Raw genomic sequence first — 25,159 nt, 5'->3', positions numbered from 1 at the left:
CTATCTCGAGAAAAAGGCGTTTGTTTTGTGTTGTTCATTCATGAGTCAGATTTACTCCCTTTATCTTTATCTCCATTTATTGACTCGTTTAGGCACCTCTATTTATTAGTTCTGGAGAAAAGACCGTGCCACACAAGACGTTAGTCGTAGTGCAGCACCTCAAATAGAGCAATAGGGCTAACGTTTTGGTTCTACGTGTGTCAGTCCAGTGCCTTGCTGAGTGTTTTAATTATTCACAAATATAGGTGAGCTATTTGTTTTTAGTATTTATTGTCACCAGTAAAAACCAAACCCATATAATGAGTGCATTGTTTGACTTAAGAATATAATAGGCCAGATGACCGTCTGACAGAGACGAATGAATGGGGCTTTTAAATCCCACCAGTTAAAAAAAACAGTAATTATTGTGAAGCAACAATGATCAATACGAACACACACACACACACACACACACACACACACACACACACACACACACACAATACTGACAACTCACCCATCACCCCCTCCCCTCTTTCACCTACATACAGTACAATGACATAGATTTCGGATACTCGTCAAAGATCTGGAACAGTATTGGTCTTGAGTAATATAATTTCTTTTCAAAACATGATCGACACCGTCGTCTTTGTTGTCACCATCACCACCACCACCACCACCACCACCACCACCTCCACCACCACCACCACCACCACCACCACCATCATCATCATCATCATCATCATCATCATCATCATCATCATCATCATCATCATCATCATCATCATCATCATTTCCTTCTTCTTCTTCTTCTTCTTCTTCTTCTTCTTCTTCTTCTTCTTCTTCTTCTTCTTCTTCTTCTTCTTCTTCTTCTTCTTCTTCAATAAATATTGATAAAAAGGTGTGCAATTCATGAAAATATCTAAAAGACAAGAACATGATTTCAAGACTTATTCTAGATAGATTATTTGATAATTTTTGTGGTAGTTCTCCTTTGAGTGTATCTACATCCAACTGACACTACACAGTTGTCATATAATCCATTCAGTCACCTTCTTTCAAAAGTAGACTTGCTTTACTTAGTCATGTCTTTGTACGTCCTGTAGTACGACAGACTGGTTGGGGGAGATTACTGCTTTTGGCGTTGTAGTATTGGATTCAATAGACTAATGTCACGTCGCCCAGCACAAAGAAAATCTGTACTTTTTTTTCTTCATGCTGGCTAGGACTTTTCATATGTCTTGTGTAAAAGTCAAAACATGATTAGATTTATAATGTTTTTTTTCCTCTGGATACGCTTTTTATGCTCGTCTGAGAAATATTTCATGAGGCCGTTCGCCATTGTTCTTATAGTTTAGAGCCAGTTACTAAGTTACCTTGCGTCATTACGAGGGAAGTGACGTTACGACTGTTGAAGCGTATTGCATTGGGCTGCAGTGAATAGTCAAGACAGTTCTTCAAGAACCTCGTCGTGTCTCCCTTTCCTATAGAAATTTTACATCAGCTGAGGACTTGTTCATTAGTATGTTTCTATTTGCACAAGAGACACACGGAGGTCTTCTGAATTCCCCCATTTTGCCAAGTTAGATCGATTTGGATGGCAGGAGGTCACACACCGATCTCAGAATGAAGCTTATCCTGCTCGGTGCCACAATATGACACAAGTCGTTCTAAGTAGAGCTTCGTTGAAGGGCATTTCTCAAGTTGTTATTTGACCCTGCCGGCTTTGTGAAAAATCGTTTGTTCTTCTTTTCCAATCTTTCGAATATCAATGATGTTGATGATGATGATGATGATGATGATGATGATGATGATGATGGTGATGAAAATGTTGATAATAATTATAGTGATAATAATGATAATAACAATGATAATAATAATAATAATAATAATAATAATAATAATAATAATAATAATAATAATAATAATAATAATAATAATAATAATAATAACAATAAGCATACTTGGCCATTTCTAATGTAATCAGCGATATTAGTAGTTTCCTATATAAACATCATAACTACTTTCACACCCATTGCTACCAAAATATTGTTGTCAATCAGAACAAACAAACAATTAACCACATATAAAGATCTAAACAAGTGTGTAGGAAACAAGAAAGAAAATGAATGAAAAAAAAAACATCCCAAAAATCATTAGTACGAATGGGGACCGAACCTCAGGCGTCCTGATTGGCACGTCTATTACACCACAGAAACACAAAAAGAAACGAACACTATTTCCTCACCTACTCCACTAGCTACACTGTGCCAAAAATGTAACGAAACAACGATCTCTCTCCAAATACTTTGAGCCAGGTGGAGCTTGTTTGGAGACATCTTGAGACGTATTCCTGATATACCAGCAAATAGATCTGTCAGTCAACTTCACCAATGTGGGGCTTTTAGTAGTAGTAGTAGCGTATGACTGCACTTCCAAACTCATTTCGTCAAACCAGCTTCAAAAGTCTTCCTCCGCCCTAAGAACTGTTTTATAGCCACCTTCAAGTTTAGTTACTGGACAGTAGAGGACGATTTGGGACTCAAACACAAAGGGAAGTCCAGTCACCACATTGTCAAAAACACTCAACAACGATCTCAAATGTCAAACATAAACCTACGCTCAACATCAGAGACAGCATCAGAGACACGACGACAAACAGTCAGGAAATACTGAAGACCTCTGAAGCTGCAAAGTCGGTCGACTATGACATGGAACATCTTTAAGTCATGTAAGTCAAACTCCACCACCTACCACACACACACAGTCTCACACACACAGCCACACACACACACACACACACATACACAAGCACACACAGAGCCATACACATACCTCCTACAGACACACAAACACGTAGTAGGTAACCATGCATTCGTGATATCTATCACCAAACCGGAAGTCAGTAGGATGGTAGCTTTTTCAACCCGCTAGTTTCCTTTTCCTCTCATCTGCAACTCCTCTTCACCGCCCCCCCCCCCCCTCAACGTCTTAATCTTTTCTTTCTCAATTCCTTCTTGCAGACTTCCTTTCACTCGCGGAACCAATAGATAGTATGCGGTTAAACAGCTGATCGGAGTGGAAGTTTACTTCCGGCTGGCAGAAAGCAATGGAAGACAATGGCGTAGAAAAGTAAAATATTAGTTTCTGTCGATAATCTTCCGTATTTTTCTGGTTCTAGACATAAATATATTTTTTTTAAATTCCCGTTAATGATGTCGACCCCTATGCCATTTGTGAACACGACTGGTGCCATAATCTTTAGGAACTACAGCCAGTCTCATCGTTTGATGTAGCGAACTACCTCGTCACGACCACAAGTTTCTGTCTACACGGTCTACACATTTCACGGTAAGTCTGTATTATTTAATCGTTTCCCTATGCTATACCTATACTATGTTACACCATTCACGGCTAATTGTAAGATTTATTCTCAAAAAATCACAGAAGACAGATATGTCGAACCTGACACGGGAATATTAATATGATATGACCTGCTTCACGAGTCGTGATCATCTTAGTCTTAGTCTTAGTAAGTTTAGTCTAAGTTAAGTCAGTCTAAGTAGTGGATCAATGAGTCTTTGCGGTTACATTCAAATTTCAACTATTTTGCCTTTAAGGTGATGAATTCCTCCGAATTCACCAAAGATTATAAATAATAATTTAAATTAAAAACACCAGGGCAGGCAATGACTATAAAATCAATGTGGTCCAAATCAAACTGATTAATACAGTAACAAAACATCATACCCATAAGACTGTTTTAAAAGCCCCACCCCATTCCAAGGGACTGAGCTTGATCCCGAGTGAATATTTTTTTTCTAATCCCACTCCCCTTGTCAATCCAGCAGTGATTGGGTAGCTGAGTCTGTTAGATCTAGCGGAAAGTACTTTGACATAGACTAGAGTCCTATCTAAAGGGTAGCAATTGCTATGGTCCGTTTCGCGCTTTTCAAACCAGGTTAAACTTCGGCTCCATTGAATGACTACTTTTTTTATTCGATATTTTACTCAATCCCCCAACTATATAATTTTTAGCCCCACGGCTGATGTTGAGTTATGGAATTGTGTCTCTCTGAATAATTCTAATAACCTTTCAGATGAGTACTCCACATTTCACAGCAAATTTAATTCACTGTTGTTAACTAAGTGTGATAACAACAGTTTTTATCCTCTAGTTTCAATTAATAATATTACCACCATTGCCACAATTTTTTTTTCAGGCTTACAGGGGACTGACAACTTATAATCAGGCCTACAATGGATGGGTGACGGATGTAAAATGGTTTAAACCTCCTAGCTGTGGGAAAGTGGTACTAGCTGCTAAGGTAACCCCCCCCCCGCCCCGTTTTCATCTCACTTCTATGATTATTATTACTGCTATTACATATTATTATTTTGATTTCTACATTTATTTATATTACTCCATGCAGGATTGATAATACGATATAGAGGTTTTTAACACATGGCTATATTCATTACAATGAATTTTCTTGAACTAGAATATGAATAACTTTAAAAAAAAAAAAAGAAATAAGAAACTTCTTTAATAGGTTCAAGTTCTACTATGGGAGACTCAGTCGAGTCCTTGGAAAAGCCTCTTTACTCACATTTGCTCAGTCAGTGTGTTCGGACATAAACGTTTAAATGGTTTTGCGACTCATGGCAGTCCCGTTAACTCAGTTGGTAGAGCACCCATTTCACAATCAAAGAGACCGAGATATATCCTAGATGAAGTTAAGACCCCGCCCCCTCCCCTTTCTTTTATTTTTGTACACCCAGCAGTAATTTGGCAATAGAAAAGCGCCCTATTAGAAGGGTAACAAGTTATTATTTTCACACTATAGAAGCTGGGATGAAATCTGGCTCTATAGACCTAATGGTTCTGATAGACTACTTTTGGTGCTTGCGACACTATTAGGTCATTTTCAGCACAATTAAAAGCTGTTGCGAAATACGTAGTAAGAAAAATGGGCTTGGATCAAATACAGAGCAGAAGTAGATCAAAGTTATTAATGTGCTTAGTTTTGAGATCGCCTAACAGTTACATCCAGAGACGGAATACACTCAAATGTTTATGTTTGATTCAAGAGTTTTACTGCACTTGCGACACATTTCAGCACCAGTAAAAAGGAATAAAATGGGATTGTAAAAATTTCCAGATTTACAATTAAAAGCACACAAGAAAAGTAAGACAAAGAGGAACGAATGTAGATTCCAAGAGAATGCTATCAGTGTACTAAGTCTGATAACACCCAAAAGTCTCATCCTGACACAAGCACAGGTCCCCCCTAAGAGGAATACACTCAAACGTTCACGTATTATTTTTTTATTATATTATATTAAGTTACGTTATGCCTTTTGCGCAGCGATATCATAAGATATCGTCGCCTAGGCATTCCACGAAGGAATATAGATAACTCATCAAACAAGATGTTTGATGTCAACAGGAATCACCCACGTTGTTCAAGTGAGCAAATTGGGGGTTAATAATCTTGCTCAAGGAAAAAAAACGAAAGTGCCTGAAGCGGGGCTCGAACCTGGGTCATCCGGATCACAGTGCACTGCCTTAACCACTCGGCCACTTCGCCCCCCATATTATATATACACAAATATATATAATATAATAAAAAAAATTTACGCGAACTGATTTACAAGACAAAAAATTTTTTTTTCCCAAAACCAACAATATTCATTTGACTGTTTCTCTCTCAGCCAATGACTCCGGCAAGGGAAAGGACAAAACCAAGTAATCTCATTCCAAGACAAGGACATAAAGAAACTTGGAAAACAATATAAGGGATAGAGGACACAGCATGACCTCTTGCCACCATGGGAAGTCAAAGACCCCACCCAGTCTATTGTTTATAAAATGTTGATTATAAATTTACAAAATAAATTTACATCCATTTGTCACTCTCTCATCTAAGGACAGGGAAAAAAAGCATGTAATCTTATTCCAAAACAAAGATAGAAAGCTACCTGAAAAAGGAATACAGACATAGGGGGGTGAAGAAAGCAATAACGACCTTGCCCACAATGGAAGGTCAATGACCCCACACCCAGGGTAGAAAAATGAGAACTCAGTCAAGCATTCACCATCAAATTACAAAAGCAACGGATAAAACAAATTTTTAAAAAAGTCATTACAGTACCTTATTTTCTTTATTGTGCTCCAACTTCATGTTTAAATATACAATGGATTTCTATTTATTTGCCAATTCAAAAATATTATTAGGTTTTGAATATTATTGCAGAACATATAATATATCAATGACTATCCCGCACAAATCTTTGGGCCTCTTTTTCGCTTACGAAGTGCCCGAATTCGCGTCAAAATATGGGACGAAGCCGTTTCGTATATGCTATTTTAAAAAATTAATTACGACGCTGTTTATCTATGAATATGACTGAAAGTTGGCACACTGTTAGAAAAAAAGGTCATTTTAGATTATGTCAAGCGACAAAACTCGTGCGATTACCAAAAGACCGTTAAAAATAGATTTTTACTCTTTGGAGTAAAATATTTCTAAAACTACCGGGCGTGGAGGTTTTGTCGCTGACAAGGTAATACATGAACATTTCTTCTTTTTGGTTGTAAAATTTCATATGAATATGACGAGTACTTTTCCCATATTTTACAAAACACCATCCTAATTTGCTCTTCAAGTTTCAATCTTTTAATCCACTTATTACGCAAGATACAACCAAAGGTCGAAAAAAAAAATGCCGAAAAAGCGTCTCATATTTTCGCGTTTTTTTCCTCTTTGCGGGTCATCCAAATAAAACTGTATAACTTGTTTATTTATGAATGGATTTTCAAAATTCAAAAACATTTTTACTCAGTAGAGATGGGGCATGGATTTTAGATAAAATTTTCTTCAAAAAGAGAAAAAAACATTTTTCATAGTCATTGCTATATAATAATGGTAACAGAAGTAATACTACTACTACTAGTAGTAATACTACAACTAGTACAATTTTTTCACAAACATTTCGGGCAAAAGTAAAAATGTTTAACACATGTCTAATGAAAAGAATGAAAAGGATTACAAAGGTATATAAAATCAAGCATTATTGGAAAAGAATGAATAAAAAGTCTGACTGCTTTCTTTTCGTTTCAGGTTTGCCATTCCCCAAAATTGGGTTATAGTGGACTCCGTGTGTCGACAAGTGCCTTCTGCTCAGCATCAAGATGGGAACCTGAAATGTCTGTCTTCACAATCCTGTAAAAGAAATACCAAGATTAAGTTAATACATAGAGCAAATAGTACATTATTGACCTACCACCTCTGGCGTCTATCGTGTCACTGGGAATTTTAATTTTAATATTTTAATATGTTTGAAAACAAAGAAAACTTAAGCCCCATTTTCTCAAATACGCAAGTCATTCATTTTACAGGTCAAAATAATTTTTTTTTAAAGTTTTTCTTTGACTTCAACTTCAAATGCCCAATAGTGCCTGAACCTTATGATGAATTCCAAAATGGTTTGGCATATTTATGTGGAAATCTATTCTTTTAAAAAAATAGTTGTGGATCACCATTGCTCCGTACAGCAAATGTTAAATATTTATCATCGAGCACAAAATTACTGGCAAACCTAAAAATTCTAAAACTATTTATTTACAAACTCTATAAGTAACACGCAAATATTTAAAAAACTAAATGTAATTCTATCACCTGTGGAATCAAACTATGTATGCTCAGAAAATCTGCTGTACTGTAATGTTCGGGCAATTATTGGCCTTCGCCAAAAAAAGAAAAAAAATAAGAACTGTATTTCCTACACCAGTATACAAAAAACACACATATATGTTTTCTCTACACGGGAAATTCCATTGAGTGTTACAAGCGCTGCACCTAACCATCAACTTCTTGTAGATACCGCTAGCTATAACCAATAAAAATGGACAAACTTAGCCCATAATATTTTACATTTCTGGGAATGTTTGTTTTTTCTTTTATGCCATATAATTTATTAATTTTTTTATTTAATTTGTTGCCAGCGTGTGTATTTTGTACATACATAGGGAATAGGTACATGCTTCTGTAAAAAAAAAACGTTTGATTGGTCATTCTGCTGATTTGTGCAGATTGCCTTTTACACAATGAAATGACAATTGGCTTGTAAAAATAACATGTAGACTATAATATTAATATATTCATTTAGCTTAAACAGCATAATTTAAGGTTAATAAAACATTTCCTCCCAGATCTTAATAATTGAGGAATAAATCAATATGGGTGAACTCATTTAATTCTATCTATCTCATCATAAGAACACTTTGTCACTACGTTGTGTGGCCTTGAGCAAGTCACCTCAGCCCTAGCTCAGTTTGTGGCGCTGTGTTGCGGCAATGGCTGGGTTATTTCAGTCTCCCTTTAGAATAGACTCCAAAGACAAATTTTCCCTAGAGGTGAATAAAGAGAATCTATATTTTTAAAATTTGTTACGCTATAGTCAAAGACAAAAACCTTCAGGATTTTCTAATTTTGTATGAACTATCCTAAAAGGCAACCTATCCATAGCATAGAAGGACATGCTCACAATAGTATTCATTTCATTGCCCTCAAATTTAATGGATCTTCCTCTTTTATTAATTGTCATTGCCCATTCATTCAATAAAACAAAATTAATCAACATAATATAGACAAAGCTTTTGATTCAAATGAAGTGATGGTTTTTGTTCAGTTATTTATTATCTCTGAAGTTAAAAGTCTTAAAACTCAACCATGTAAGCTTTTGTACAGTCTGGTTATTTGAAAAAAAACTTCTCTTGATGTCAGTCTTGCACCAACAATTTGGACAAACTTTTGACTTCATTACTGGCTCACCAGACAGGCATTCCTTACATACCTTATGAGCAAATGAAGTCACTTGATATGTGCTCTATTCCCTTTGTCTTATTACATTCCTCATAGTCATAGATTTGTGTCTTAGCTTTGCAATATGAAATATGATTTTGTGCCCTTTGTCTATTGTTATGTGCATAGATCTACAATCTTTTCACTCTCTATTCAACTTCCTTTCAACTGGCAATGCAATGACCTTAAAGTGTAATGAACGGCACAAACGTTGCTAATCTCACTTTTTACCCCCCAAAAATTGCTTGATTTGGACCTATTAAATTTCCTGAGAGTGAGATCTGCTTTTATTTTTATATAGCGCATGCAATATCAACCCAAAGCACTCTACAAGATGTCCCAAGCCAACAGAAACATTAACATGTAGGAAGAGATATCATGCAGACATAAATATTGTTTTAAACAGATACAATCAATACACTTACATTTACATGGTCAATGATTGAGCTAGTTTCTCCAATTGTTGTTTGTTCAACTAGAGCCGTTGCTGCCTGCAGTCATTGCGTTTGTTCCTATCTTTAAGACATGAGTAATGGTCTGTTTTTTTTCTCTGCCCCATGTCCAAGCTTTAACGTTGGAACCCAATCAGGATCAGTTTCATCAAGCAGTGATGCTGGCCTTCCTGTAAAGGCAAAAAAATTGATTGTTGAAATATATTACTTCATTTCTTGCCTATTACAATCTGGTCCTGGTCCTTGTGTGGCTATGTGGTCTAGTGGTATGACACTCGATTTTGGATCGGAAGGTCATGGGTTCGAGCCTTGCGCTCGACGCATAGTTGAGTCCTTGGAAAAGGCTCTTTATTCACATTCTCTCACCGTACTCAGGTGTAAAATGAATACCTGGCCGTTTACAGCGTTTTCTTTGTCCGAAAAATTGTAGTGTCGCCTAAAAGGCGTCATGTCCCGTTCTACATGTTAAATGTTGCTGTTGACCAGGGACCCCTTGTAAAGCGCGTTGAGCACATTTAGTGGATATTGCGCTATAATATAAAGCTCAATTTTTAAATTATTTTTTTTTTACAATCCTTAAGCTTTCCGTTAAATTTACATCAAGCTTTGTCAAATTAGAACAAGGGTAGAACAATTATATAGTGCAATTTCCATGAAATAAAAATTTGTTCAAAGCGCTTTGCAAGGGGTTTATAGCCAACACTTCTTCACTAGAGGAATTCAAGCGTCGATTGATTACATTCTTATTCCGACAGGCTTTCTTTTGATTATGTGTATAATTAGCGTTGTTCGTGTACTGTGTTAGGGCTTCATGATTAATTAATCTATGTTTTGCGCCCAGAGCCCTCCTGATGAAGGGATGTTTGGCGCACTATAAATCTATACCATTATTATTATTATCAACAGCAAGACTTTACATGCAGGTCGAGACATGACGCTTGTTAGGCAATATTACATTTTTTCCAGAAAGAGACAATGCTGTTTAACAGGCCTGCATCTGCCCCTGAAAAACTTGCCTGAAAATCCTCGAGCTGAAGCTTTTTCAATAACATGAGCAAAAATCCCCATTTCCCAGAATATTTTCTTAGAATTTCACCAATTCAATAGGCTGTTAAACAAAATGAAAAAGTATTTTAATTAATTTTTTGTTCCGGCAGAGCGAAATTGCCAGAAATGCCGGCAAATTTACAGGCCTATGTTAAAAGCCAGTTACCCAATTTATGCCTGAGTATGGTGAGAGAATGTGAATAAAGTTCCTTTCCCAATGACTCAACTGCTCAGAACGGGTCTGGAACCCTAATCCTTCCAAAATGACGGTGATAACTATACCAATAGCTGCAATTAAAGTATCGGGATCCCAAAGGACAATTTTTTTAAATTGAAATTTTATTATTATTATTATTGTCATATTTGGGAAAAATTCCATATGAAGGCCCTAATTCAATGACTATACGAAACATTATAACTAATCCTCACCTTGAGTTAAAATTAGTTTCTAACTATGAAAATTATGAAAAGTCATTTTAGTGGATTGATAGAGGTCGATTGTTTCTTTCTTTGGATTAAAATTTAAAATAATATTAATTATTATATTAATTTTGTCATTAAAAAAATAACCATTACTATCATTATAAACTGACACTGGCAATCACTAAGCAGCGTGTTAAACTTCTGTCAAAAACTAGCATTTACATGTCCAACAGTGGTGTAGAAAAGCAGTTTGTTCGTGTTACTTTACAATACACCACCAACGGAGGAACGGAAAAAAAAACTTAAGAAAAACGCAACCTTACTTTTAATATTTTTTTCAAATGGAGAACATGTTTTTAAAATGCACAATAAAATAATCTTGACAAAGCATAAGTTATAAACTGGAACATTATAATTCTAAAATGAATGACCAGAACAACAGTGAAAGACTTCCTAATCTCATAAAAGCCAAAGCTTGAAAACGAAAGAAGCCCTATCACTATCGGTAATGAGGCATTTGGTTTTGATTTAGAGTATGTTGCACGAGAAATGCATGAAATATTCATGGTCCTATCTGATAACTAAACACAACAAATAAAAGATCATCCATCCGGACCGTGTATGGACCATAAAATTAAAATGATTCCTTCTAGACCGCCTACAGACTACAGACAGATTACATCTGAGTCTGAGATGAGTCAGATGATTTCTCCAACTTCGGAGTTTTGCATAGAAAAGTCACATCGGTGAAAAATCCCTCCGTAGATTTTGTTAGACCACCGAGTTTGAAATTTTTGATTTGATTTCTCTTCCATGAAAAAGAATAAAACACATATTTGCAACGTCAGAAATTAAGGCAAGGACCTTGGTCGGTTGCCGCCAACTCCGTGACATGCTATGGCCCACAATGGCTACATGATGATGTTGGACCGAAGTAAACTTGCTTTGTTCACAATAATTAAAATTAATTCATATCGTATATATAATATTTAAGATTTTAATTTATCCATCAATTCTTACCTTTAACAAAATGATCATTGCAAACTCGGTGGCTGCAAGTTAGATTTGAGCCATCGCCAAATCCCTTTCTTCTGATCGCTGCAACTGTCTCCGCTGGGTTAAATTTATTATTTTTGGGTCCTTCGTCTTCCTAATGGATGGTAACCTGAACATTTTGACTCCATCTCGACCCTGTCTTCTAGTGCATCCGATGATTATGCAGTTATTTGGCACGTTTCACGTTTGAAAAATTGGACAAGAGCTTGTTTCACATAAATGTATAGATAGTATGCTGATGACGTCACGCAATGACCTACTTTAGTTCCGGATGGCAAAAGAACTTGGCTGGCTTGTAAACATTGATGTGAAACAAGCTCGAGTCCAATTTTTAAAACGTGAAACGTGCCAAATAACTGCATAATCATCGGATGCACTAGAAGACAGGGTCGAGATGGAGTCAAAATGTTCAGGTTACCATCCATTAGGAAGACAAAGGACCCAAAAATAATAAATTTAACCCAGCGGAGACAGTTGCAGCGATCAGAAGAAAGGGATTTGGCGATGGCCCAAATCTAACTTGCAGCCACCGAGTTTGCAATGATCATTCTGTTAAAGGTAAGAATTGATGGATAAATTAAAATCTTAAATATTATATATACGATATGAATTAATTTTAATTATTGTGAACAAAGCAAGTTTACTTCGCTCCAACATCATCATGTAGCCATTGTGGGCCATAGCATGTCACGGAGTTGGCGGCAACCGACCAAGGTCCTTGCCTTAATTTATGACGTTGCAAGTTTATGATTTAGTAAATATGTGTTTTATTCTTTTTCATGGAAGAGAAATCAAATCAAAAATTTCAAACTCGGTGGTCTAACAAAATCTACGGAGAGATTTTTCACCGATGTGACTTTTCTATGCGAAACTCCGAAGTTGGAGAAATCATCTGACTCATCTCAGACTCGGCATTTCTGGCAATTTCGCTCTGCCGGAACAAAAAATTAATTAAAATACTTTTTCATTTTGTTTAACAGCCTATTCAATTGGTAAAATTCTAAGAAAATATTCTGGGAAATGGGGATTTTTGCTCATGTTATTGAAAAAGCTTCAGCTCGAGGATTTTCAGGCAAGTTATTCAGGGGGCAGATGCAGGCCTGTTAAACAGCATTGTCTCTTTCCGGAAAAAATGTAATATCGCCTAACAAGCGTCATGTTTCGACCTGCATGTAAAGTCTTGCTGTTGATAATAATAATAATGGTATAGATTTATAGTGCGCCAAACATCCCTTCATCAGGAGGGCTCTGGGCACAAAACATAGATTAACTTAATCATGAAGCCCTAACACAGTACACGAACAACGCTAATTATACATATAATCAAAAGAAAGCCTGTCGGAATAAGAATGTCTTCAATCGACGCTTGAATTCCTCTAGTGAAGAAGTGTTGGCTATAAACCCCTTGCAAAGCGCTTTGAACAAATTTTCATTTCATGGAAATTGCACTATATAATTGTTCTACCCTTGTTCTAATTTGACAAAGCTTGATGTAAATTTAACGGAAAGCTTAAGGATTGTAAAAAAAAAATAATTTAAAAATTGAGCTTTATATTATAGAGCAATATCCACTAAATGTGCTCAAAGCGCTTTACAAGGGGTCCCTTTTAGGCGACACTACAATTTTTCGGACAAAGAAAACGCTGTAAACGGCCAGGTATTCATTTTACACCTGAGTACGGTGAGAGAATGTGAATAAAGAGCCTTTTCCAAGGACTCAACTATGCGTCGAGCGCGAGGCTCGAACCCATGACCTTCCGATCCAAAATCGAGTGTCATACCACTAGACCACATAGCCACACAACGACCAGGACCAGATTGTAATAGGCAAGATATGACGTAATATATTTCAACAATCAATTTTTTTTGCCTTTACAGGAAGGCCAGCATCACTGCTTGATGAAACTGATCCTGATTGGGTTCCAACGTTAAAGCTTGGACATGGGGCAGAGAAAAAAACAGACCATTACTCATGTCTTAAAGATAGGAACAAACGCAATGACTGCAGGCAGCAACGGCTCTAGTTGAACAATCAACAATTGGAGAAACTAGCTCAATCATTGACCATGTAAATGTAAGTGTATTGATTATATCTGTTTAAAACAATATTTATGTCGGCATGATATCTCTTCCTACATGTTAATGTTTCTGTTGGCTTGGGACATCTTGTAGAGTGCTTTGGGTGGATATTGCATGCGCTATATAAAAATAAAAGCAGATCTCACTCTCAGGAAATTTAATAGGTCCAAATCAAGCAATTTTTTGGGGGTAAAAAGTGAGATTAGCAACGTTTGTGCCGTTCATTACACTTTAAGGTCATTGCATTGCCAGTTGAAAGGAAGTTGAATAGAGAGTGAAAAGATTGTAGATCTATGCACATAACAATAGACAAAGGGCACAAATCATATTTCATATTGCAAAGTTAAGACACAAATCTATGACTATGAGGAATGTAATAAGACAAAGGGGAATAGAGCACATATCAAGTGACTTCATTTGCTCATAAGGTATGTAAGGAATGCCTGTCTGGTGAGCCAGTAATGAAGTCAAAAGTTTGTCCAAATTGTTGGTGCAAGAACTGACATCAAGAGAAGTTTTTTTTCAAATAACCAGACTGTACAAAAGCTTACATGGTTGAGTTTTAAGACTTTTAACTTCAGAGATAATAAATAACTGAACAAAAACCATCACTTCATTTGAATCAAAAGCTTTGTCTTTATTATGTTGATTAATTATGTTTTATTGAATGAATGGGCAATGACAATTTATAAAAGAGGAAGATCCATTAAATTTGAGGGAAATGAAATGAATACTATTGTGAGCATGTCCTTCTATGCTATGGATAGGTTGCCTTTTAGGATAGTTCATACAAAATTAGAAAATCCTGAAGGTTTTTGTCTTTGACTATAGCGTAACAAATTTTAAAAATATAGATTCTCTTTATTCACCTCTAGGGAAAATTTGTCTTTGGAGTCTATTCTAAAGGGAGACTGAAATAACCCAGCCATTGCCGCAACACAGCACCACAAACTGAGCTAGGGCTGAGGTGACTTGCTCAAGGCCACACAACGTAGTGACAAAGTGTTCTTATGATGAGATAGATAGAATTAAACGAGTTCACCCATATTGATTTATTCCTCAATTATTAAGATCTGGGAGGAAATGTTTTATTAACCTTAGCTAAATGAATATATTAATATTATAGTCAACATGTTATTTTTACAAGCCAATTGTCATTTCATTGTGGTAAAAGGCAATCTGCACAAATCAGCAGAATGACCAATCAAACGTTTTTTTACAGAAGCATGTACCTATTCCCTATGTACGTATGTACAAAATATACACGCTGGCAACAAATTAAATAAAAAAATTAATAAATTATATGGCATAAAAGAAAAAACAAACATTCCCAGAAATGTAAAATATTATGGGCTAAGTTTGTCCATTTTTATTGGTTATAGCTAGCGGTATCTACAAGAAGTTGATGGTTAGGTGCAGCGCTTGTAACACTCAATGGAATTTCCCGTGTAGAGAAAACATATATGTGTGTTTTTTGTATACTGGTGTAGGAAATACAGTTCTTATTTTTTTTCTTTTTTTTGGCGAAGGCCAATAATTGCCCGAACATTACAGTACAGCAGATTTTCTGAGCATACATAATTTGATTCCACAGGTGATAGAATTACATTTAGTTTTTAAAATATTTGCGTGTTACTTGTAGAGTTTGTAAATAAATAGTTTTAGAATTTTTAGGTTTGCCAGTAATTTTGTGCCCGATGATAAATAGTTAACATTTGCTGTACGGAGCAATGGTGATCCACAACTCTATTTTTTTTAAAAGAATAGATTTCCACATAAATATGCCAAACCATTTTGGAATTCATCATAAGGTTCAGGCACTATTGGCATTTGAAGTTGAAGTCAAAGAAAAACTTAAAAAAAAAATTATTTTGACCTGTAAAATGAATGACTTGCGTATTTGAGGAAATGGGGCTTAAGTTTTCTTTGTTTTCAAACATATTAAAATATTAAAATTAAAATTCCCAGTGACACGATAGACGCCAGAGGTGGTAGGTCAATAATGTACTATTTGCTCTATGTATTAACTTAATCTTGGTATTTCTTTTACAGGATTGTGAAGACAGACATTTCAGGTTCCCATCTTGATGCTGAGCAGAAAGCACTTGTCGACACACGGAGTCCACTATAACCCAATTTTTGGGAATGGCGAACCTGAAACGAAAAGAAAGCAGTCAGACTTTTTATTCATTCTTTTCCAATAATGCTTGATTTTATATACCTTTGTAATCCTTCTCATTCTTTTCATTAGACTAATACATGTGTTAAACATTTTTACTTTTGCCCGAAATGTTTGTGAAAAAATTGTACTAGTTGTAGTATTACTACTAGTAGTAGTAGTATTACTTCTGTTACCATTATTATATAGATAGAATGCGCTTGGCCAAGGAGTTCACAACATTGCCATCCGGAAGTATAACAGACCAACACACACACTCTGTTAACCATGAACTTTTATAGTCTGGTTAATACAGTTTAGTGAGAACAACTCACAAATGCGGATGGCAAAAACAATAACAAAGGCCTGAGTGACGTCATCTGCATACTATCTATAGCAATGACTATGAAAATGTTTTTTTTATCTTTTTGAAGAAAATTTTTGTCTAAAATCCAAGCCCTATCTCCACTGAGTAAAAATGTTTTTGAATTTTGAAAATCCATTCATAAATAAACAAGTTATACAGTTTTAAAGGTGTCATTTATTTGGATGACCCGCAAAGAGGAAAAAAACGCTAAAATATGGGACGCTTTTTCGGCATTTTTTTTTTCGACCTTTGGTTGTATCTTGCGTAATAAGTGGATTAAAAGATTGAAACTTGAAGAGCAAATTAGGATGGTGTTTTGTAAAATATGGGAAAAGTTCTCGTCATATTCATATGAAATTTTACAACCAAAAAGAAGAAATGTTCATGTATTACCTTGTCAGCGACAAAACCTCCACGCCCGGTAGTTTTAGAAATATTTTACTCCAAAGAGTAAAAATCTATTTTTAACGGTCTTCTGGTAATCGCACGAGTTTTGTCGCTTGACATAATCTAAAATGACCTTTTTTCTAACAGTGTGCCAACTTTCAGTCATATTCATAGATAAACAGCGTCGAAATTAATTTTTTAAAATAGCATATACGAAACGGCTTCGTCCCATATTTTGACGCGAATTCGGGCACTTCGTGAGCAAAAAAGAGGCCCAAAGATTTGTGCGGGATAGTCATTGCTATACTATATGTTCTGCAATAATATTCAAAACCTAATAATATTTTTGAATTGGCAAATAAATAGAAATCCATTGTATATTTAAACATGAAGTTGGAGCACAATAAAGAAAATAAAGTACTGTAATGACTTTTTAAAAAATTTGTTTTATCCGTTGCTTTTGTAATTTGATGGTGAATGCTTGACTGAGTTCTCATTTTTCTACCCTGGGTGTGGGGTCATTGACCTTCCATTGTGGGCAAGGTCATTATTGCTTTCTTCACCCCCCTATGTCTGTATTCCTTTTTCAGGTAGCTTTCTATCTTGTGTTTTGGAATAAGATTACATGCTTTTTTTTCCCTGTCCTTAGATGAGAGAGTGACAAATGGATGTAAATTTATTTTGTAAATTTATAATCAACATTTTATAAACAATAGACTGGGTGGGGTCTTTGACTTCCCATGGTGGCAAGAGGTCATGCTGTGTCCTCTATCCCTTATATTGTTTTCCAAGTTTCTTTATGTCCTTGTCTTGGAATGACATTACTTGGTTTTGTCCTTTCCCTTGCCGGAGTCATTGGCTGAGAGAGAAACAGTCAATTGAATATTGTTGGTTTTGGGAAAAAAAAATTTTTTTGTCTTGTAAATCAGTTCGCGTAAATTTTTTAAATTATATTATATATATATGTGTATATATAATATGGGGGGCGAAGTCGCCGAGTGGTTAAGGCAGTGCACTGTGATCCGGATGACCCAGGTTCGAGCCCCGCTTCAGGCACTTTCGTTTTTTTTCCTTGAGCAAGATTATTAACCCCCAATTTGCTCAGTTGGACAACATGGGTGATTCCTGTTGACATCAGACATCTTGTTTGATGAGTTATCTATATTCCTTCGTGGAATGCCTAGGCGACGATATCTTATGATATCGCTGCGCAAAAGGCATAACGTAACTTAATATAATATGATAAAAAAATAATACGTGAACGTTTGAGTGTATTCCTCTTAGGGGGGACCTGTGCTTGTGTCAGGATGAGACTTTTGGGTGTTATCAGACTTAGTACATTGATAGCATTCTCTTGGAATCTACATTTGTTCCTCTTTGTCTTACTTTTCTTGTGTACTTTTAATTGTAAATCTGGAAATTTTTACAATCCCATTTTATTCCTTTTTACTGGTGCTGAAATGTGTCGCAAGTGCAGTAAAACCCTTATATCAAACATAAACATTTGAGTGTATTCCGTCTCTGGATGGAACTGTTAGGCGATCTCAAAACTAAGCACTTTAATAACTTTGATCTACTTCTGCTCTGTATTTGATCCAAGCCCATTTTTCTTACTACGTATTTCGCAACAGCTTTTAATTGTGCTGAAAATGACCTAATAGTGTCGCAAGCACCAAAAGTAGTCCATCAGAACCATTAGGTCTATAGAGCCAGATTTCATCCCAGTTTCTATAGTGTGAAAATAATAACTTGTTACCCTTCGAATAGGGCGCTTTTCTATTGCCAAATTACTGCTGGGTGTACAAAAATAAAAGAAAGGGGAGGGGGTGGTGTTACCTTAGCAGCTAGTACCACTTTCCCACAGCTAGGAGGCTTAAACCATTTTACATCCGTCACCCATACATTGTAGGCCTGATTATAAGTAGTCAGTCCCCTGTAAGCCTGAAAAAAAAATTGTGGCAATGGTGGTAATATTATTAATTGAAACGAGAGGATAAAAACTGTTGTTATCACACTTAGTTAACAACAGTGAATTAAATTTGCTGTGAAATGTGGAGTACTCATCTGAAAGGTTATTAGAATTATTCAGAGAGACACAATTCCATAACTCAACATCAGCCGTGGGGCTAAAAATTATATAGTTGGGGGATTGAGTAAAATATCGAATAAAAAAGTAGTCATTCAATGGAGCCGAAGTTTAACCTGGTTTGAAAAGCGCGAAACGGACCATAGCAATTGCTACCCTTTAGATAGGACTCTAGTCTATGTCAAAGTACTTTCTGCTAGATCTAACAGACTCAGCTACCCAATCACTGCTGGATTGACAAGGGGAGTGGGATTAGAAAAAAAATAATCACTCGGATCAAGCTCAGTCCCTTGGAATGGGGTGGGGCTTTTAAAACAGTCTTATGGGCATGATGTTTTGTTACTGTATTAATCAGTTTGATTTGGACTCGGGACCACATTGATTTCATAGTCATTGCCTGCCATGGTGTTTTTAATTTAAATTATTATTTATAATCTTTGGTGAATTCGGAGGAATTCATCACCTTAAAGGCAAAATAGTTGAAATTTGAATGTAACCACAAAGACTCATTGATCCACTACTTAGACTGACTTAACTTAGACTAAACTTACTAAGACTAAGACTAAGATGATCACGACTCGTGAAGCAGGTCATATCATATTAATATTCCCGTGTCAGGTTCGACATATCTGTCTTCTGTGATTTTTTGAGAATAAATCTTACAATTAGCCGTGAATGGTGTAACATAGTATAGGTATAGCATAGGGAAACGATTAAATAATACAGACTTACCGTGAAATGTGTAGACCGTGAGACAGAAACTTGTGGTCGTGACGAGGTAGTTCGCTACATCAAACGATGAGACTGGCTGTAGTTCCTAAAGATTATGGCACCAGTCGTGTTCACAAATGGCATAGGGGTCTACATCATTAACGGGAATTTTAAAAAAAATAATATTTATGTCTAGAACCAGAAAAATATGGAAGATTATCGACAGAAACTAATCTTTTACTATTCTACGCCATTGTCTTCCATTGCTTTCTGCCAGCCGGAAGTAAACTTCCACTCCGATCAGCTGTTTAACCGCATACTATCTATACAAGCAGCCAAGTTCTTTTGCCATCCGGAACTAAAGTAGGTCATTGCGTGACGTCAGGTGATTTTTTGTCGTGGGGCCAGATTTTGACAAGAAAAGGACCAAATGAGACGGTTTGGGGCCAAAATACGGAAAATGTTTACTAAACGTTACAGAATGTATATCCGAATACAGATAATCATACAAACATGTGTGAACAATAAAGAGGAGTGAGCTTACGTGCAAAGGGGGGTCGTATGCATGTTGCCAGACTCAGATTGTACATAGCCAAAGGGTTGCCATAACTGCTCTTGGTGAAGGATGGTTGGTGGGTGGGTGGCCTTGGCCCACAAAGTGTACAGTTTTGCCATACAAAATTTTGAATTGATTACTTCCATTGTTTCAACTTGGGACACATTTTCCTTATCACAGACCTGAGTGATCCTGTACTTTTCGACGACATTGTGGGTTTCCATAGCTCAATGATACTAATTTTGTATATTTTCACGGCATGTCATTCCAATTAATCACAACTTATATGAATGAACGAATAATTCTGAAATAAAGTTCTATTTACGTTTAAATACATTCAAAGTGGAAAAGAAAATAAAGTATTTACATTTAACTTAAATATTCGTTTCCAATCTACAGGAATTGCTGAATGCACTCTTCCTGCTGTTCCTCATCCTTCTCATCTGATTGGGTGTACAACACCTTTGTGTTATGGAGTGCAATCATCTTGCTTGTGGCCACAAAATCTTTACAGCATTTGGATCGTTGCTGAAGATGAGATTTGATCCTGATTATTGCATCAAGACAAAGTACTCCCATTCGGTTGCGGGGCTTTGTTTTTGTGGCCGTTACCAATGAGAAGACAAGCTCGATGACTTCATTGCTGCTCGGAACAATGAGGCAATTCATCACATATTGACCTAGGTCTTCAAATCCAGGTGTTTTCATAACTCCAAACCAAAATTTATGGGTGTCACTTGGGAGTCCTGTGGTTTTGAAGGCTTCCACATCTGACCAGTCAATAAAAGTGAGACGTCTGTATTGATCCTCTACCAAATCTGATTTAACCAAATGAAGGAACGGTAGGCTGCTGAATGCAGGTTTGTCCACTTGGTTAAGGACTTTTGTTGGACTAAGCTGACTGAGTCCTTTGAACATATCCTTTGTCGATGGAAGTCTTAGTTTGACTTGCTCACAAGCAACCTCTAACATGGACAGGCATCTTTCTTTTGTGTGACGCACCCTTTCCTCCACACTTTGGCGTTGCTGTTCATTGGCTACAAATTCCAGTACATATTTACTACACTCATTTGTGAACTTGTACCCAAATTCCAAGAACTAGGCAGTTCCATTGTTTTTCAATCATAAAGGCATTTGGGGAGTGGGAGGGCGCGGTGTTAAGTGCCGACCGGACGCAACCCCCCTCTCAATTTCCGAACTCCAAGTCATCGCCGTCCGTTGTCAGATTCCTTGCCTCGTGGAATTAATCAGCACTCAGCACTTGCAGAGACAGGTCGAGGAGGGTTTTGGTGCCAGATCAATGTCTCAAACACTCAAATCAGTAATACTACGGATATCGATGTGTGCATGCACATATCAGTTTTCTTGATGTGGATAAATTGAACAAAATTCATTTTGAACTAAAGGCTATGTAGTTGGGTTCGTTTGGGGCAATCACTATCCAAAAGGGGCCAAAAAAGGGCCAAAGGGCCAACTGATATATGGGGGGCCAACTGTGTTTGAAAAGGGCCAAAAATCTCGGATTTGGCCCTAAAAAGGGCCAAAATGGCAACCCTGCAGCCAAGTTCTTTTGCCATCCGGAACTAAAGTAGGTCATTGCGTGACGTCATCAGCATACTATCTATAGATTTGTAGTCAGAATTTCTTTTTTTATCTGTTCAAACACAGTTTATTTTTCATTTTGGCCAAAAAAACTTTTCCCCCAAAGATCAATCGCTTAAAATGACCCTGCATTTGTGTCACAAGTCTAAAACTGAAATATTTTCAACCGACTTTTTACACTTTAAAGCTAAATACTTTTTGACTTTAAAAACTCGTTTTAATTTACTAAACATTCGGAGGAAGAGTTTTCTGGCCAAATTAGATAAAGAATTTTGTCAGAGCAGGTGAAAGCAGAGGAAATAGCGACCTCAAAAGGGCTGGTTTCTATCTAGAATAGAAACACGAGAAGGCAAGGAGGTCTACTCTCATCCAATAGAAATCAATACAAATAAAACAGATATCTAGTTAGACACGACGCATTCATAACATTAAATAGATTTAACATGTGCTCTGTTCATAGATCTTTACCACCAAAAAACTCGGTTTTTAAATGGAAAAAAGAAAAAAGGTAAGACTTGAGGTAAAATACAGAATAAATGATTTTAAAACAACACACACAGAGAGAGAGAGAGAGAGAGAGAGAGAGAGAGAGAGAGAGAGAGAGAGAGAGAGAAAGAGAGAGAAAGAGAGAAATAGAAAGAGAGAAAGAGAGAGAGAAAGAGAGAAAGAGAGAGAGAGAAAGAGGAAGAGAGAAAGGAAAAGAGGGAGAGAGAAAGAGGAAGAGAGAAAGAGAAAGAGGGAGAGAGAGAGAGAGAGAGAGAGAGAGAGAGAGAGAGAGAGAAAGTGAAAGGAAGAAAGTGTCTGTGTGTGTGTGTGTGTGTGTGTGAGAGAGAGAGAGAGGGGGGGGGGGAGGAAGATATATATATATATATATATATATTTTATATATATATATAAAGAGAGAGAGAGAGAGAGAGAGAGAGAGAGAGAGAGAGAGAGAGAGAGAGAGAGACATACAGACAGAAATACGCAAATTGCATAAGTATGATATCAACTGGTAGAATCTTTAAATTACTAAAAACTAATATGTGGTCTTGATTATTTTAGTTTTAAATTTGTTTAAAATAATTTAGAATATATATATATATATATAAACAAAAAAAAAAAACAAAAAAAAAAAAAAAACAAAACAAAAACAAACAAACAAGAAACAAACCGAAAAAAAAAAAGAGAACAGAGAAAGAGTCCGCTTTCTTTTCGCCGTTCTCTTCAACGTAACACTTATACTTTGATAAAGACACATGTAAAATAAAATATTGTGTTATAATCTCACCAAAATTATGAACAACGGATAATATTATAATCTTTTATTCGGGACAAAGTTACAACAGAAGCATTGAAAATGCTGATGGGACGTTATTAATCATCTCTCTAAACTGTGACTATTCAATAATAGGCGAGTGACTCCCTGTGGACGATTTATGCTTTGGGATCATAACCTGTTACTGAAGATCAAACTAAAAACACAATTTATGAGGTTCAGTTTGGGAACACATTAGTCTAAAAAAGACCCAGACAACATTTTTTTTGCAAAACATCGTTAATATAAACTAATAAATAGAGGTGCCCAAATGAGTCAATAAAATGGAGATAAAGATAAAGGGAGTAAATCTGACTCATGAATGAACAACACAAAACGAACGACGTTTCGGCCCTTAGCCTTTATCAAGTAAACACAGAATACATATATATAATCTAATATAAATATATATATATTCTATGTTTACTTGATAAGGGTCAAGGGCCGAAACGTCGTTCGTTTTGTGTTGTTCATTCATTCGTCAGATTTACTCCTTGTATCTTAATCTCCATCGTTAATATATCGTGGTAATCTATAGGCTGTAAAAACAATTTGAGTTTTATATAGGGCAAAATCGATTAAATATGCTCAAAGCGCTTTACAAAGGGTTCCCTTGTCTACAGCAACACTTAACATGTAGAACGAGACATGACGCATGTTAAGCATTATTACATTGTTTATTCGGCAAAGACAACGTTGTTAAAGGTCAGGTACTTATTTTACACCTGAGTAGGTTGAGAAAATGTGATTAAAGAACTTTAAACTATGCAGCGTCCAGAGCGGGACTCGGACCTTAGGCCTTCCGTCCTGAAAGCGTGTGTCTTACCACAAAACCACATTGCCGCACGTTCCTGAAGTTGACTTGATAGTAAAAATGAGACAATGATCAAGTTGATAAATTTCTTTTTGAGAAGAAAAAGAAGACAGAAAAGGATGCAGTTATCAACCTCGTGTAGCCGGAGTGAATCCCCATTTATACAGTCACTTCCAAAAGTAAGTTTCACTTCATCAAGTCGTGGACATAAAAGACTGGTGAACTCTCTGATATATAGAGTTTCCATATACGGTTTGAAAGTTGACAAAAATTCCCTTCTAAGATGTCATTGTTTGGAACAATTTGGTGCAAGCTTCAAAGAGAGTATATCTAGCATTTAAAATCATTTTTTAAAAACGGGTATCGCAAATTGCCAATTAAAAGAAAATGTAAATGTTTCTGCTCGAAGCTCGAAGAAATAAATAACAATGTGAAATTGAATGTAAGCTTCAATTTAATATACGAAAACAGATAAAATGGACGTTTAGGATTTCCCCTCTATCAACAAAACAGGATGAATGAAACCCTACAGACGAATGAGATAATGTGGTAGTGGCGTTGTTAAGATGAATAAACCATTCATCTTATTCATCGATCTCAGTCCCTTTGAGTTTGAAACGAATGCTCTACTAACTAAGCTACCCAGGGACCCCAGAAGAATAAACATAATTTCTACAACTACAAAAGACTAAATTCCATATAGGTATTTGATCACTTTAACTCTAAATTCTGTTTTGTTATCTGGTTCATCCCGAAATAATATACCGAATTGAAACGGTGAGTCGCATTGTTTTCTTGAACAATTTTCATCATGGAATATACACCTCTGGCCCCTAATCAATCAGGAAGTTTCCATGTGATTTTACAAACGGAATCTTAATAAAAATCATTGATTATTTATTTTTCTTTTTAGAAGAAAGCATACGGATAGCATTTCCCAAAAGATAGATAATTCAACGCCAAAGGGCAAACACGTCCGATTTCTGGTGCACAAACTGAACGAGATTCCTATTTCCTTATTTTATTTATTAGCATATCAAAGTGACAAAAACATGCAAGTTCTCATTCCGCTGTATTCGTCCTCACCATAACTGTATCTGGGTCTGTTATATTTGCCGGAAGGTACTTTGCGATAGACTAGCGCCCTGTCCAAAGGGTAGCAAACAAATGCTATTGTCTATTTCACGCCTTGCATAGAAAAGTATTCTCAAACCTTATTATGAGGAGTAAACCTGATGCTTAAATTTCAATTTTAAGCTAAATTATAACATCTAA

General features: G+C 36.2%; 3 long non-coding RNA genes across 3 annotated transcripts; 1 reads left to right on the top strand and 2 right to left on the bottom strand.

Moving 5' to 3' along the window:
- Positions 1-7,010: 7,010 nt before the first annotated feature.
- On the bottom strand, positions 7,011-12,044 carry LOC144975336 (uncharacterized). Its single transcript, XR_013645895.1, has 3 exons — positions 11,789-12,044; positions 9,272-9,468; positions 7,011-7,205 (listed from the first exon to the last, which is right to left on the bottom strand). It is a non-coding gene; the product is annotated as an uncharacterized LOC144975336 (long non-coding RNA).
- A 206-nt stretch (positions 12,045-12,250) lies between these two features.
- On the top strand, positions 12,251-16,095 carry LOC144975334 (uncharacterized). The gene is made up of 3 exons (XR_013645893.1): positions 12,251-12,382; positions 13,703-13,898; positions 15,956-16,095. It is a non-coding gene; the product is annotated as an uncharacterized LOC144975334 (long non-coding RNA).
- On the bottom strand, positions 15,053-19,651 carry LOC144975335 (uncharacterized). Its single transcript, XR_013645894.1, has 3 exons — positions 19,634-19,651; positions 18,652-18,756; positions 15,053-16,057 (listed from the first exon to the last, which is right to left on the bottom strand). It is a non-coding gene; the product is annotated as an uncharacterized LOC144975335 (long non-coding RNA).
- Positions 19,652-25,159: the final 5,508 nt, after the last annotated feature.

The sequence above is a fragment of the Berghia stephanieae genome, chromosome 6 (assembly GCF_034508935.2).
Source record: "Berghia stephanieae isolate SIO BIC M18660-M18661 chromosome 6, UCSD_Bste_1.3, whole genome shotgun sequence".
Classification (NCBI taxonomy): domain Eukaryota; kingdom Metazoa; phylum Mollusca; class Gastropoda; order Nudibranchia; family Aeolidiidae; genus Berghia; species Berghia stephanieae.
Note: the sequence above shows the minus strand (reverse complement) of the source record. Positions and strands in the feature narration are given on the sequence as shown.